General features: G+C 45.5%; 1 protein-coding gene across 4 annotated transcripts in view; it reads right to left on the bottom strand.

Annotated features, from left to right (window-relative positions):
• Positions 1 to 17,467, bottom strand: part of LOC139227927 (solute carrier family 45 member 3) — a 206,661-nt gene that overhangs the window by 103,343 nt on the left and 85,851 nt on the right. The window lies entirely within an intron of this gene.

Consider the following 17,467-nt stretch of genomic DNA (forward strand, 5'->3'; position numbering starts at 1 on the left):
TGAGCCAACACATTGAATGGTGGCAAGTTATTTGACTACCGAAGGTATCAACACCAATCTTATCCACACTTTACAAGTCATTAAAAATGCTGCAAGATATCCCCCTACCACGTGCAGAGGTTTTGAGGTCAATTATACAACAACAACTTGTATTTATATAGCACCTTTAACATAGTAAAATGTCCCAAGGCGCTTCACAGGAGTGTTATAAGACAAAAAAAAACTGCCACCGAGCCACATAAGAAGAAATGATGGCAGATGATTTTAAAAGCCAGCAAAGAACGACTAAAAAACTGATTAAGAAAGGGAAGATAGACTATGAAAGTAAACTAGCACAAAATATATAAACAGATAGCAAGAGTTTCTTTCGGTATATACAAAGGAAAGGGGTGGCTAAAGTAAATGTTGGTCCCTTAGAGGACGAGACCGGGGAATTAGTAATGGGGAACATGGAGATGGCAGAAACTCTGAACAAATATTTTGTATCAGTCTTTACGACAGAGGACACTAACAGTATCCAACAGTGGATAGTCAAGGGGCTATGGGGGGAGGAACTTAACATAACCACAATCACTAAGGAGGTGGTACTCAGTAAGATAATGGGACTAAAGGCAGATAAATCCCCTAGACCGGATGGCTTGCATCTTAGGGTCTTAAGAGAAGTAGCGGCAGGGATTGTGGATGCATTGGTTGGAATTCACCAAAATTCTCTGGATTCTGGGAAGGTCCCAGCAGATTGGAAAACTGCAAAAGTAATGCGCCTATTTAAAAAAGGAAGCAGACAAAAAGTAGGAAACTATACACCAGTTAGCCTAACATCTGTGGTTGGGAAAATGTTGGAGTCCATTATTAAAGAAGCAGTGGCAGGACATTTGGATAAGCAAAATTCGGTCAGGCATAGTCAGCATGGATTTATGAAGGGGAAGTCATGTTTGACAAGTTTTCTGGAATTCTTTGAGAATGTAATGAACAGGGTGGATAAAGGGGAACCAGTGGATGTGGTATATTTGGACTTCCAGAAGGCATTTGACAAGGTGCCACATCAAAGGTTACTGCACAAGATAAAAGGTCACGGAGTTGGGGGATAATATATTAGCATGGATAAAGGATTGGCTAACTAACAGAGATCAGAGAGTCGGGATAAATGGTTCATTCGCTGGTTGGCAACCAGTAACTAGTGAGGTGCCACAGGGATCAATGCTGGGACCCCAACTATTTACAATCTATATTAATAACTTGGAAGAAGGGACTGAGTGTAATGTAGCTGGGGTCACAGTCTAAGGATAAGGGGTAAGCCATTTAGGACTGAGATGAGGAGAAACTTCTTCACTCAGAATTGTGAACCTGTGGAATTCTCTACCACAGAAAGTTGTTGAGGCCAGTTCGTTAAATATATTCAAAAGGGAGTTAGATGTGGCCCTTATGGATAATAGGGATCAAGGGTATGGAGAGAAGGGAGGAATGGGGTACTGAAGTTGCATGATCAGCGATGATCATATTGAATGGTGGTGCAGGCTCGAGAGGCCAGGTGGCTTCCTCCTGCTCCTAATTCTTATGTTCTTAAATATTTGGGATACGATAAAAGGGACCAAGATACCACAACACAACAGATGATCATGAGTTGCAAAAGTGTTGCACAGGCAGTTTACAGATTCAACCAATCCCCTACAATGTGCTCCAGCCACGAGAAAACTGCTGACCATCTGGTTTTAAAAAAAGCAAACTCCATTGTTTCCCCATACATTGCAAGTTGAGGGTTTCCTGGGACTTTTATTTTCCAATGCTGTCAATTTTTGACATGGCTGTATATCATTTAACTGCTCCGCACAATATTTTATGAAGGTTACTAATGCTGGATACAGGATATCCCAAAGCACTTCACAGCCAAAATACAAGGATAGGGAATAAAAAGGCACAAGACATATGCATATTCCTACACGCAGATTAAATCGTCGGAGGCAGGGCGACCACTTTTACATAAGATTGCTTTCCTTTTCCTATTCTTTTTCTCTTCGGTGGTCCCTCTTATTGAGGATGACTTGCTTCCACGCCAAAAAGGGATGAGTTCACAGGTGTTTCAATGAAGGACCTAATATCCTAGCTCCCGAACTACATGTTGAAGGGTGGAAGATGCCTGTGCGTGGATTTTATTAACGTGTGGTGGCCGTTGCACATCAGCCACCACACGGGTTTTGACAGAGCTCGGTTTTGATCCAGTGGCAAGACGGCTGGCGACTATGTCTTCAGCTGCTTAGATCCCACGCTCTGGAATTCCCGCCCTAAATCTCTCTGCCCCTCTACCTCCTTTAAGATGCTCCTTAGAACCTACTGCACCTGTCCCAATATCACCTTCTGTGGCTCGGTGTCAAATTTTGTTTGCTAATGCTCGTGAAGCTCTTTGGGACATTTTATTATGTTAAAGGCGCTATATAAATGCAAGTTGAATAGTGGCAACACACTCATCCAAAGTATTACACCAGGTGTGCCGAGTGGCCTCAAAATTGACAGGAGCACAGATCAGAAAATATCATCATCAGAGGCAGTCCCTCGGAATCGAGGAAGACTTGCTTCCACTCCCAAAGTGAGTTCTTTGGTGGCTGAACAGTCCAATACAAGAGCCACAGACCCTGTTACAGGTGGGACAGACATTCGTCAAGGGAAGGGGTGGGGTGGGTGGGACTGGTTTGCCGCGCGGTCCTTCCGCTGCCTGCGCTTGACTTCTTCACGCTCTTTGCGTTGAGATTCGAAGAGCTCAAAGCCCTCCCGGATGCACTTTCTCCACCTCGGGCGGTCTTTGGCCAGGGTCTCCCAGGTGTCAGTGGTGATGTCGCACTTTACCAGGGCGGCTTTGAGCGTGTCCTTGTAACGTTTCCGCTGCCCACCTTTGGCTCGTTTGCCGTGATCGTTTGTCGTGAAGGAGTTCCGCATAAAGCATTTGCTTAGGGAGTCTCGTATCTGGCATGCGAGCTATGTGGCCTGCCCAGCGAAGCTGATCGAGTGTGGTCAGTGCTTCAATATAAGGGGTGGAGGGTCAGCACGCCCACGTCACAAATTTGGGGCTACTAACTTTTTGACGTGGATTAAAATCAATAGCTCTCTCTCTCTCTCTCTCTCTCTCTCTGCTGTTGGGCTATGAATGAAGATGCACAGATCAGCGCACGGGAGCAGAAAGCAGGCTGCCAGTAACCTCAGAGCCATATCGAGTGTCGATACATCACATTAACCAAGTGCTGACCGGTCGGGGGGTGTGGGGGCGTTTAAGCACTGCTCTCAAATTTGAAGCCACTGAAGAATTTGATGCACAGCCCTGTTAAAACCAAAGTGTGCTTTTGCTTTAGCGCCCTCTTAAAAGTACTCAGATTTTTTTTTGAAGCACATTGGCCAGGAACACCAGCTGCAGAGACGCAGTTGGAAAGTGAGTTGCAGCCCAAGTCACAAGTCACTTGGAAAGGGGAGATGTAATAGTTACAGCAGCAGACAGCTTGGCATTGCTCGTAAAGCAGGCAGGTTAGGGGGAGGACGTTTACACAGGCCTGGCTTCAGTTGATAAATGAACAATCAGCAGGCTGCAAATGCCGGTGAGAAGAACAGGGGGAACATTCTGCTGCAAAAACTATAAACATAAACAGTGCTGGGAAAATACTTGAGAAGTGGCTTTAGCTGCAATGACGGGGCAAAACTCACTTTCCAAGTAGAACTCCCAAAAGCAGAGCGGTCACGCTACAACTGCACACAGCTGAAGCAAAGTGGTTTTGCTTTGTGTTTACGCTGCAGTTATAGGTACCAGCAGGCTGCATCCAGGGTAAGACCCGAACTGACCCCCGAGTGGAGTGAAGTTTGGAGTCTCACTCTGTCACACCAGGAATTGGTCCGGGCCGCAACACTCTGCGGGGCCGAAATTGACCCATGCCCCAAACAGGGCGGATAATTTGAATGAAATGAATTATTCTCCGCTCGAATCCATGGGGCGGAGAACAGAGGGAAATTGGCCTCTTTAAATTTGTCGGAGCTGTGTTTGGGGCGGCAGTGCTTTGGGAGCGGGGCAGCAGGCGGGCGGTGTCATCAGTGCCGCGCTGGGCACGTTAGCGCGAGGCTGACAACATAGTCAGTTAAAGGGAAGGGTCGCTGAGAGCTCTGGCCGAACCCGTGGTCCTCATTGTCGCGCCGACTTCAGAGTCGGCCGACAAAAATAAAATAAAATGGCGGCCACGGTGGTGCGCCCTCCCCTTTAAGGGCGTACGCATCATCCAGCCACTGGCAGCTTCCCGCCAGGAAAAGGTTTCGGGGGCACCGAGTGGCGGTGGCGGCATCTCTCCCGCAGGGCAATATCGGCCGCAGGGCGGAAAGGCGTCACTGCCGGGTGGTAAGTGGTCGGCGCATGCCCGACAGGGCGGGAACACGGGGTTTCTGCCGCCCCGGCCTGGGGCCAATTTCGGGTGGGTCAGACCATCCACCTGCCCCCCGGGTGGAAAGGCCTTATCGCTCCATAGAGGCAGTAATGGACCTTAGAGAGAGGGGGGCAATTTCAGCTCCTACAGGTTTCAAGCATCATTGCAAAGCCAAAAATTACTTTCCACAGACTCTACATGTAATTTAAATGCACCTTCAAATCATTCCAAAAATATTCTCTTTCCCCCCACCCACCGAATCAAAAGTCCTTGGACTGTGATAGAAGCAGAGCTCCATCATGTCTCGTGCAATAAAATGTTACATTTTTAATGTTTTATTAAAATGATTTTTTTTAAATTGCATTTTAAAACCAACTGCAGTTAGCTGCATTCCTAAAATAATTCCTGGTCTTTTTGAGGGGGAAAGACAAACCAAATACTGTCTGGTACCCGCCGTGGATCAGCGGTACAGCAATCGCCTCCCAGTCAGAAAGTCGTGGGTTCAAGTCCCACTCCAGAGACTTGAGCACAAAATCCACACTGATGCTCCAGTGTAGTGCTGCACTGTCGGAGGTGCCGTCTTTCAGATGAGACAATAAACCAAGGTCTCGTGTGGAACTAAAAGATCCCATGACACTATTTTGAAGAAGAGCAGGGGCGTTATACCCGGTGTCCTGGCCAATGTTTACCCCTCAATCAACATCACTAAAACAGATCGATACAAAAGCAAAATACGGTGGATGCTGCAAATCTGAAATAAAAACATGCTGGCAATACTCAGCGGGTCAGGCAGCATCTGTGGAGAGAGAAACAGAGTTAACATTTCAGGTTGATGATCTTGCATCAGAATTTAAAGAAGTTAAAGATTTAACAGGTTTTAAGCAAGTGGAAAAGGGGGCAGGATGGGGAGGAATTAGATTTTAAAAAGTAATCTTCATTTCATCTTCCGATCACAGACCTTCCCTTTTGTTCTTTCCTCCCTCCTCCTTTCCCCATCTTAAAAACAGTTACTTCTCAAACTTCTTCCATTTCTGACAAAGATCATCGACCCGAAACGTTGACTGTTTCCCTCTCCACAGATGCTGCCTCGCCTACGTATTTCCAGTATATTCTGCTTTTATCCCACTAGATCACAGATTATCTGATCATGATCACATTGCTGCTTGTGGGAGCTTGCTGTGCGCAGATTGGCTGCCGCGATTCCCACATTACAACAGTGACTGCACTTCAAAAAGTACTTCGGTGGCTGTAAAGTGCTTTGGGAGCCCTGAAGTTGTATAAGGCACTATATAAGATATAAATCTTTTGTTTTTTCAGTATGTTTTAAGAGCAGTGGGGTTGTCTGACCAACATCTAAATCAGATCAAGTATGTTTTGATACCATCTCTGATCTTTAAAGTGTTAAATGCCTGTGAAACTTGCCAATGCCTGTTGAACACTTGGGGGCTATTCCTGGAGCCGAAATATTCAATATTCAGGCCACTTTGAAAAGCAATTGAAACACACTGCAATGATTAAGTCTGTTGTTCACACACGCTTACGAGGATGGCAATATTAGTAATCCTTTTTCAAAAGAGACCAAAATTGCACGCAGTACTCCAGATGTGGTCTCACTGAGGTCAGGTATAAATTTAGAAACATCTTCCTCAGCTTCGAAGCTACACCCTGAGCTACACACCCCAACAATCATTGCTCACTTTCCTGCTTGTGAATTCTGTGCCAATGTTTTACGCAGCCAGTCCATCCAAATTTCCCCTAAAAGCTTTTTCTCGGTTGCCCATTTCTATTCAGTGCATAATCTTTGCCTACAGTCCTAGCTCCCAGACATCAGTTTGGGTTACACATGGCGAATTATCAGTGTCATTGCTCTCACCTGCATGTCTATTCTTACATTTGGCACACGACTCCATCCTCCAAATCCTTGATAAAAATAGTGAGGGTCCTGACGTTCCAGGTCCAGAACTTCATTTTAGAGGGTGGAAGATGCCTGTGCGTGAATTCTTTTAACGTGGGATGGCCGTTGCACACCAGCTACCACATGGGCTTGACAGAGCTAGGTCTTGGTCCAATGGCAAAGGGAGCCAAAACGATTGGAGACCAGGCTCTGAACAATTGTGAGCAAACACTGACTCCCGTGGGACAACACGAACGTTTGTCTCTCACCTAGACACCTCCCTGCACGTCGCGACTCGCTGCTGTCTTCCAGCTAGTCCAATACACAGTCACCTCTCCACAGGTCCAAAGCAGTACATTATGTGGCTCAGTGGGCAGCACACTCGTCTCAGAGTCAGAAGGTTGTGGGTTCAATTCCCACTAGGCTGACACTCCAGTGAAGTACTGAGGGAGTGCTGCACTGTTGGACGTAAAACTCCTATTGCATATTCTATGATTTGACTTGTGGCAAGTTCACAGTGGATCCCCACAGATGAGAGCGATCAGTGAAGACCAACCCTGGAGCAATATAGTGCCCACAGGATATCCTTGCGCAAGTACAGCTATGGCCTGACTGGGTGTCGTGAATTCTTTAGCTACAGTTGATTGGATAATCCTTTTTACACCTACAGTCGTAATTAAGATCCATTCCATACATTTGTGAAGGGATATTTAATGTTTCCCAAGACCATTACACATAGTCTAAATGCTCAGACACCTCTGCATCGGTTACGGATTGTGCGGTCAGACCAACAAAACAAAATCTGCATGAATATAGGTCCTGTACTTATCCCTGTTGCCCTTCATGTGACAGCTGTGGCTCAGTGTGCAGCACCCTCCCCTCGGAGTCAGAAGGTTGTGGGTTCAAACCCCACTCCAGAGACTTCAGCACAAAAATCTAGGTGGACACTCCAGTGCAGTGCTGAGGGAGTGCTGCACTGTCAGAGGTGGTGTCTTTTGGGCAAGACGTTAAACCAAAGCCCCGTTTGCCCTCTTAGGTGAGTGTAAAAGATCCCCTGGCACTATTTCGTAGAAGAGCAGGGGTGTTTTCCCCGGTGTCCTGCTTAATATTTAGCCCTCAGCCAACGTCATTAGGGCAGATTATCTGGTCATTATCGCATTGCTTTTGGAGAGAGTTTGCTGTGTGCCCTACATTACAACGGGGACCACACTTCAAAGAGTACTCCATTGGCTGTGAAGTGCTTTGGGACGTCCCGAGGTAGTGAAAGGAGTTATATAACTAAGTCTTTCTTTTAAAATCCAGGTGTCCAACATCCATCGCCTCACTCCCAAACCCCAGGTCGGTAATTTCCTCATTAAATAAAAACTCCAGTTATCTCACTTTTTCTGAGGAAAATCTGGAAAGGTATTTCCGCATACTTAGTGCAAGAGCTGAGTGGCCACCGCGGCTAATGTTTAGAATCACCGTTCAATCGAACTATTCTATAAACTGCCTTCATGAACCCATTATTGTTTAGAGTAAAACACTGCATTGACGGGTGCATCGAAGTTAAGACCTTGGTTTCCCCGAGCTATGGAAAATGAAAAGAAAATCAAAACAGCCAGGGTTTCTGCTGCACTTGATCCATCAGTCTGTCATTACTCTCCAAGAGCACACAAGAGAAGGTACGGGTGAGGTACTGGAGGGCTGCCGAGGGAACCATAATGCTAAGTCTGCAGCCCCAAGAGAAAACAACTGGAAAAAAGCAGCTATTGGCTTGTATTTTGCCACCCCTACATAAGAAATAGGAGCAGGAGTAGGCCATTTGCCCCTTCGAGCCTGCTCCGCCATTTAATAAGATCATGGCTGATCTGATTTGGCCTCAACTCCACAACTCTGCCCGTTCCCCATAACCCTTCACTCCCTTATCATTCAAAAATCTGTCTATCTCCACCTTAAATATATTCAATGACCCAGCCGCCAGTTCTCTGGGGCAGAGAATTCCGAAGATTCATGACCCTCGGAGAAGAAATTCCTCCTCATTTCTGTCTTAAATGGGTGACCCCTTATTCTGAAACTATGCCCCCGAGTTCTAGATTCCCCACACGAGGGGAAACATCCTCGCAGGTTACGGGTTTTCACGCGCAAAGCGCATGCGCGAAAACCCGGAACTTGCGATCTGTCAAGAATCTGCTCGACAGATCGTAGCTGTTTGCCCAAATTCTGTCCAGCAAATGCCCATGAAATTCTTACGCCTGGTAAAAGCATGGACTCAGCTCCACTTCTCTGCCCGCACCCCATAACCCTTTATTCCCTTATCACTCAAAAATCTGTCTATCTCCGGTTAAATATATTCAATGACCCAACCTCCACAGCTCTCTGAAGCAGAGAATGCCACAGATTTACAACCCTCAGAGAAGATTGAAGTGCCCAACACAACTCAGAAGCACAGTGAAGTTGGACTGGCTGGGGAAGGCAATCTCACTCCAGAGCCAGGTTGGGCCCCAACTTTCGATTGACACACCACCAGTTTGGTGGAGGTGTGAATCCGAAACCGATTAATATAGACTGTCCCACCACCCAGAGATCTCTGCGCTCCTCCAATTCTGGCCTCTTGTGCATCTCCGATTTTCTTTGCTCTGCCCTTGTTGGCCACACCTTCAGCTGCCAAGACCTGAAGTTCCGGAATTCCATCCCTAAAACTCTCCATCTCTCTCTCTCCTCCTTTTAAGATGCTTCTGAAAACTTATCTCATTGACAAAGCTTTTAGTCACTTGTCCTAATACCTCATTTTGTAGCTCGGTGTCAAATTTTGTTTGATAATGCTCCTGTGAAGCATCTAGGGATGCTTAACTATGTTGATGGCGCTATACAAATGCAAGTTGCACTCAAGAATCACACCAACAATTCCTTGCGTCAGGATCCTTTGGAGGGACTGGGTGGGGAGATAAAGTGTAGAGACAAGCAGGAGTGAGATACTTCCCACAGTGGAGGGAAGAGCAACTGGAAGGAGAATTAGTCGATGCAGGGTCTGTGCAAGCAGTACATCAGGCAAAGGGAGGAAGTGTGCCCCATCTTTCAAGTCAGGGATTGGAGCAATGTGCTCAACTGCTTTGAGGCTTGGGTTGAAGGAGGGGTGACGGGAAAGACAATGAAACATCCCAAGACAAAAAAAAAATACTGCAACTTTATCCCAACTTTAAAACACAAAGGAGCTGTTTTCACCGCCGTGGTGGATGTTGTGGCCTCTTGCGAGAAATTCTGCTCTTTGGCTTTTATTCGAGAAGCCCGAAAGTCGGTCATAATAGGGGCAGGAGTGCGGAGGAGAGCGGAAGTTCGCACACTCAAGGGGCGGAAGTGGGGGGTGGGAGGAGTGTTCGCAGCCGTCACTCATCAGCATAGAGCTGATGATGCCATCACTCTGGCGCATCACAATGTCTCCCACCTTCACCTAAAGGGGAGAGCCGCTATGAGCTCTGCGATGCTTTTAGTTGGGTCCACTGGGCCACCAGGGAGGGTTTCGGCCAGGCCAGCAGCCTGACACCCAAGTGAGGGTGCGAGGCTGCCTCTTGGCGGCCCGGCCGAACCCGGTCGCATAGTTGTCGGCCCCAACCTGACAGTCGGCAGACAAAAAAAAGTAAGATATCGGCTGTGGCAGTGGGCCCTCCCCTGCAACAGTGACAGCGCCGGCATTTTGAACACACAGTGCACCGGATAAAAAAAGCTGTCGGTGGCAGCATGATTTTCTCCGCGGAATTTCGTGTTCGGGGAGGGGGCGGGGGAACATTGGCGGTGCGCGCTCTGATGACGCACTTAGGACAGATCGGCAGCAGCGGGGCGGAAGTCAGGGAGGGGGGGGGGTGGGAGAGCGGGTCACTGCCGGGATACTGCGGGAGGGCAAGCTGCAAAATGGCGGCCTTCCCATAAAAAAAATCAGCGGCTATTCCACTCCACAGCGTGGCCACCGATTATGGGCCTTGAGGGAAGGGGAAAATTTGGCCCCAAAAACTAGTGGTAGGTGTAACCATTCACTCTGAAGCATGCGGAGCAGCGATAGAAGGGAAGTTAAAAATGTTGAAATTTTTATTCACTGTATGTCAGGAGTGCAGCGGCTGTACTGAACTCTGAGTGCATCCAAGTGAACTCGGGGGGGGGGAAGAGAAGGGACCGGGAAAGGGTTAACCCTGCAAGTAAAGACAAACTGTAGACTTGAACTTTTCCAGCAGTGACCTTTGCAGTTATGAAGTACGTACATCTAACCGGTGACACAAAATATTTCTCTGCAAACTGCAAGACATGGCACTATAAATAGAAATGGTTGCAATTCACAGAATTTCAAAATTACTGGCCCATACCAGGGAAAATAAACTATTTTTACACTTTACTGGAGGAAATTATACTTTTGTTCTTTGTTCGCATTAGATGTGGAATGGAACTCAGCCACACACATACATCAAAGGAAGCTTATAAATGGCAGAACGGCCCAGAGTCACAGAATTATAAAATTGTAACAACACAAGGTGGCTATTTGGCCCACCATGCCTGTGCTGGCTCTCGGGGAGAGCCATTTAACTCCGTCCCATTTCCCTCCCCCACACCTTTTCAAGGACTCCACTGCTGGGGATTGAGCACAACAATCTAGGCTGACACTCCAGTGCAGTGCTGAGGGAGTGCTGCACTGTCGGAGGTGCCGTCTTTTAGATGAGACGTTAAATCGAGGCCCGGACTGCCCAGGGTGAGGAGGTTGACTTATGAAGGTAGGTTGAGTAGGTTGGGCCTATACAGATTGGAGTCCAGAAGAATGAGAGGTGATCTTATTGAAACATATAAGATGAAACATATAAGGGGGCTCGACAAGGTGGATGCAGAGAGGATATTTCCACACATAGGGGAAACTAAAACTAGAGGACATAGTCTTAGAATAAGGGGACGCCCATTTAAAACTAAGATGAGGAGAAATTTCTTCTTTGAGGGTTGTAAGTCTATGGAATTCTCTGCCCCAGTGAGCTGTGGTCATTCAATATATTTAAGGCGGAGATAGACAGATTTTTGAAAGATAAGGGAGCCCAGGGTTATGGGGAGCAGGCAGGGAAGTGGAGCCGAGTCCATGATCAGATCAACCATGACCTTATTGAATGGCGGGGCAGGCTCAAGGGGCCAAATGGCCTCCTCCAGCTCCTATTTTTTATGTTCTTGTGTTCTTATGTTCTCTCTCAAGTGGATGTAAAAGATTCCATGGCACTATTTCGAAGAAAAGCAGGGGAGTTATCCTGGTGTCCTGGCCAATATTTATCCCTCAATCAACATAACAAACAGATTATCCGGTCATTATCACATTGCTGTTTGTGGGAGCTTGCTGTGCGCAAATTGGCTGCCGCGTTTCCTACATTACAATAGTGGCTACACTTCAAAAGTACTTAATTGGTAGTAAAGCGCTTTGAGACATCCGGTGGTCGTGAAAGGCGCTATATAAATCCAAGTCTTTCTTTCTTTCCCCATACGCTTTAAAATATATACTTTTCAAATTTTTAACCATTTTCCTCCTAAAAGCAATGAAGGATTTTGCTTTGGCCATTAATAAGAAAAAAGACTTGCAAATGTAATGTCCCTATTTAAAAAAGGAGGCAGACTAAAAGCAGGAAACTATAGACCAGTTAGCCTAACATCTATGGTTGGGAAAGTGTTGGAGTCCATTATTAAAGAAGCAATAGCAGGGCATTTGGAAAAGCATAATTCAGTCAGGCAGAGATGGGGAAGTCATGTTTGACAAATTTCCTGGAATTCTTTGACGATGTAACAAACAGGGTGATAAAGGGGAACCAGTGGATATGATGTATTTACATAGAAAATAGGAACAGTAGTAGGCCATTCGGCCCTTCGAGTCTGCATCGCCATTCAAAATGATCCACAAGCTCAACACCATATTCCCGATTTTTCCCCATACCCCTTGATGCCTTTTGTGTCTAGAAATCTATCTATCCCCCTCTTAAATATATTCAGTGACTTGGCCTCCACAGCCCTCTGTGGTAGAGAATTCCATAGGTTCACCGCCCTCAGTGAAAATATTTCTCCTCTCCTAAATTTCCTAATCGTATCCTGAGACTGTGACCCTTTGTTCTAGACTTCCCAGCCAGGGGAAACATCCTCCCCGAATCCAGTCTATCCAACCCAGTCAGAATTTTATACGCCTCAATGAGATCCCCTTTCATTCTTTTAAACTCGAGTGAATACAGGCCTAGTCGACCAAATCTCTCCTTATACGACAGTCCTGCCATCCCGGGAATCAGTTTGGTGAACCTTCACTGCACTCCCTCTATGGCAAGTATATCCTTTCTTAGGTAAGGAGACCAAAACTGCACACAATATTCCAGGTGCCGCCTCACCAATGCCCTGTATAACTATAGTAAGACATCCTTGCTCCTGTACTCAAATCCTCTTGCAATGAAGGCCAACATACCATTTAACTTCCGAACTGCTTGCTGCATCTGCATGTTTGCTATCAATGACTGGTGTACAAGGACACCCAGGTCCCTCTGTTCATCGACACTTCCCAAGCCATCACCATTTAAATAATACTTTGTCCTTATGTTTTTCCGACCAAAGTGGATAACTTCACATTTATCCACGGTATACTGCATCTGCCATGTGTATGCCCACTCACTCAACCTATCTAAATCGCCTTACAGCATCTTTGCATCCTCCTCACAACTCACAATCCCAACTAGTTTTGTGTCGTCAGCAAACTTGGAAATATTACATTTGGTTCCCTCATCCAAATCATTTATATATATTATGAATTGCTGAGGCCCAAGCACTGATCCCTGTGGTACCCCACTAGTCACTGCCCGCCGCCCCGAAAAAGACCCGCTTATTCCTATTCTCTGTTTCCTGTCAGTTAACCAATTTTCAATCCATGCCAATATATTACCCCAATCCTATGTGCTTTAATTTTGCACACTAGCCTCTTATGTGGGACTTTATCAAAGGTCTTCTGAAAATCCAAATGCACTACATCCACTGGTTCTCCCTTATCTATTCTATCAGTTATATCCTCAAAAAACTCCAGTAGGTTTGTCAGACATGATTTTCCTTTCATAAATCCATGTTGACTTTGTTTAATCCCGCTGATATTATCTAAGTGTGCCATTATCACATCCTTTATAATAGACTCCAGCATTTTCCCTCCAACTGATGTCAGGCTAACCGCTCTGTAGTTCCCCGTTTTCTCTCTCCCTCCTTTTTTAAATAGTGGGGTTACATTTGCCACCCTCCAATCTGCAGAAACTGTTCCATAATCTATAGAGTTTTGGAAGATGATAACCAATACATCCATTATTTCCATGGCTACCTCTTTTAGTACTCTGGGTGCAGATCATTAGTCCCTGGGGATTTATCTGCCTTCAGTCCCATTAGTTTCTCCAGCACTATTTTCTTACTAATAACTAATAATTTTCTAGACCAATATGTCGAGGAACCAACTAGGGGGGAGGCCATCTTAGACTGGGTGTTGTGTAATGAGAGAGGATTAATTAGCAATCTCATTGTGCGAGGCCCCTTGGGGAAGAGTGACCATAATATGGTGGAATTCTGCATTAGGATGGAGAATGAAACAGTTAATTCAGAGACCATGGTCCAGAACTTAAAGAAGGGTAACTTTGAAGGTATGAGGCATGAATTGGCGAAGATAGATTGGCTAATGATACTTAAGGGTTGACTGTGGATGGGCAATGGCAGACATTTAGAGAACGCATGGATGAATTACAACAATTGTACATTCCTGTCTGGCGTAAAAATAAAAAAGGGAAGGTGGCTCAACCGTGGCTATCTAGGGAAATCAGGGATAGTATTAAAGCCAAGGAAGTGGCATACAAATTGGCCAGAAATAGCAGCGAACCTGGGGACTGGGAGAAATTTAGAACTCAGCAGAGGAGGACAAAGGGTTTGATTAGGGCAGGGAAAATGGAGTACGAGAAGAAGCTTGCAGGGAACATTAAGGCGGATTGCAAAAGTTTCTATAGGTATGTAAAGAGAAAGAGGTTAGTAAAGACAAACGTAGGTCCCCTGCAGTCAGAATCAGGGGAAGTCATAACGGGGAACAAAGAAATGGCAGACCAATTGAACAAGTACTTTGGTTCAATATTCACTAAGGAGGACACAAACAACCTTCCGGATATAAAAGTGGTCAGAGGGTCTATTAAGGAGGAGGAACTGAGGGAAATCTTTATTAGTCGGGAAATTGTGTTGGGGAAATTGATGGGATTGAAGGCCGATAAATCCCCAGGGCCTGATGGACTGCATCCCAGAGTACTTAAGGAGGTGGCCTTGGAAATAGCGGATGCATTGACAGTCATTTTCCAACATTCCATTGACTCTGGATCAGTTCCTATCGAGTGGAGGGTAGCCAATGTAACCCCACTTTTTAAAAAAGGAGGGAGAGAGAAAGCAGGGAATTATAGACCGGTCAGCCTGACCTCAGTAGTGGGTAAAATGATGGAATCAATTATTAAGGATGTCATAGCAGCGCATTTGGAAAATGGTGACATGATAGATCCAAGTCAGCATGGATTTGTAAAAGGGAGATCATGCTTGACAAATCTTCTGGAATTTTTTGAGGATGTTTCCAATAAAGTGGACAAAGGAGTACCAGTTGATGTGGTATATTTGGACTTTCAGAAGGCTTTCGACAAGGTCCCACACAGGAGATTAATGTGCAAAGTTAAAGCACATGGGATTGGGGGTAGTGTGCTGACGTGGATTGAGAACTGGTTGTCAGACAGGAAGCAAAGAGTAGGAGTAAATGGGTACTTTTCGGAATGGCAGGCAGTGACTAGTGGGGTACCGCAGGGTTCTGTGCTGGGGCCCCAGCTGTTTACATTGTACATTAATGATTTAGACGAGGGGATTAAATGTAGTATCTCCAAATTTGCGGATGACACTAAGTTGGGTGGCAGTGTGAGCTGCGAGGAGGATGCTATGAGGCTACAGAGTGACTTGGATAGGTTAGGTGAGTGGGCAAATGCGTGGCAGATGAAGTATAATGTGGATAAATGTGAGGTTATCCACTTTGGTGGTAAAAACAGAGAGACAGACTATTATCTGAATGGTGACAGATTAGGAAAAGGGAAGGTGCAACGAGACCTGGGTGTCATGGTACATCAGTCATTGAAGGTTGGCATGCAGGTACAGCAGGCGGTTAAGAAAGCAAATGGCATGTTGGCCTTCATAGCGAGGGGATTTGAGTACAGGGGCAGGGAGGTGTTGCTACAGTTGTACAGGGCCTTGGTGAGGCCACACCTGGAGTATTGTGTACAGTTTTGGTCTCCTAACTTGAGGAAGGACATTCTTGCTATTGAGGGAGTGCAGCGAAGATTCACCAGACTGATTCCCGGGATGGTGGGACTGACCTATCAAGAAAGACTGGATCAACTGGGCTTGTATTCACTGGAGTTCAGAAGAGTGAGAGGGGACCTCATAGAAACGTTTAAAATTCTGACGGGTTTGGACAGGTTGGATGCAGGAAGAATGTTCCCAATGTTGGGGAAGTCCAGAACCAGGGGTCACAGTCTAAGGATAAGGGGTAAGCCATTTAGGACCGAGATAAGGAGAAACTTCTTCACCCAGAGAGTGGTGAACCTGTGGAATTCTCTACCACAGGAAGTAGTTGAGGCCAATTCACTAAATATATTCAAAAGGGAGTTAGATGAAGTCCTTACTACTCGGGGGATCAAGGGGTATGGCGTGAAAGCAGGAAGTGGGTACTGAAGTTTCATGTTCAGCCATGAACTCGTTGAATGGCGGTGCAGGCTAGAAGGGCTGAATGGCCTGCTCCTGCACCTATTTTCTATGTTTCTATGTTTCTATAATCATTTCCTTTAATTCCTCTTGCTCACTAGACCCTTGATTCCCAAACATTTCTGGGACATTATTTGTGTCCTCTTGTGTGAAGACAGAACCAAAGTATTTATTTAATTGTTCTGCCATTTCCTTGTTCCCTGTTACAAATTCTCCCATTTCTCACTGTAAAGGACCTACATTTGTCTTCATTAATCTTTTTCTTTTAACGTACTTGTAGAAACTTTTGCAATTGTTTATGTTCCTTGCAAGTTTACTCGCATACTCTATTTTTCCCCTCTTAAATCAAACTCTTGGTCCTCTAAACTGCTCCCAATCCTCAGGCTTGCTACTTTTTCTGGGAACTTTGTATAACTCCTCTTTGCATCTAATACTATCCTTAATTTATTTTGTTAGTCATGGTTGGGCCACTTTTCCTTTTATGTTTTTACACCAGAAAGGAATGTATAACAGTTGCAATTCATGTATTCATTCCTTAAATATTAGCCATTGTCTATCCACCATCATGCCTTTTAATGAATCCTTCCCAATCTATCATTCCTCATACCTTCGTAGATTCCTTTGTTTAGATTTAGGACCCTAGTTTCGAATTGGACTACTTCACTTTCCATCTTAATGAAGAATTCAATCATGTTTTGGTGACTCTTCCTAAAGGACCACGCACAACAAGACTGTTAATTAACCCCTTCTCATTACACATTGGACTTCCAGAAGGAATTTGACAAGGTGCCACATAATAGGTTACTTCGCAAGATAAAAGTTCATGGGGTTGGGGATAATATATTAGCATGGATAGCGGATTGGCTAACCAGCAGAAAACAGAGTCAGGATAAATGGTCATTCTCAGGTTGGCAATCAATAACTAGTGGAGTACGGCAGGGATCAGTGCTGGGACCCCAACTATTTACAATCTATATGAACGACTTGGAAGAAGGGACTGAGTGTAACGTAGCCAAGTTTGCTGACGATATAAAGATGGGAGGAAAAGCAATGTGTGAGGAGGACACCTGCAAAAAAACCTGCAAAACGACATAGACAGGCTAAGTGAGTGGGCAAAAATGTCACATGGAGTATAATATTGGAAAGTGTGAGGTTATGCACTTAGGCGGAAAAAAAATTGAAGAGCAAGTTATTATTTAAATGGAGAAAAATTGCAAAGTGCTGCAGTACAGCGGTACCTGGCGGTTCTTGTGCATGAAACACAAAAGGTTAGTTTGCAGGTACAGCAAGTGATCAGGAAGGCCAATGGAATCTTGGCCTTCATTGCAAAGAGGATAGAGCATAAAAGCAGGGAAGTCTTGTGACAGTTATACAGGGTATTGGTGAGACCACATCTGGAATACTGCGTACAGTT

This window comes from Pristiophorus japonicus, chromosome 17 (genome assembly GCF_044704955.1).
Source record: "Pristiophorus japonicus isolate sPriJap1 chromosome 17, sPriJap1.hap1, whole genome shotgun sequence".
NCBI classification, from domain to species: Eukaryota; Metazoa; Chordata; class Chondrichthyes; family Pristiophoridae; genus Pristiophorus; species Pristiophorus japonicus.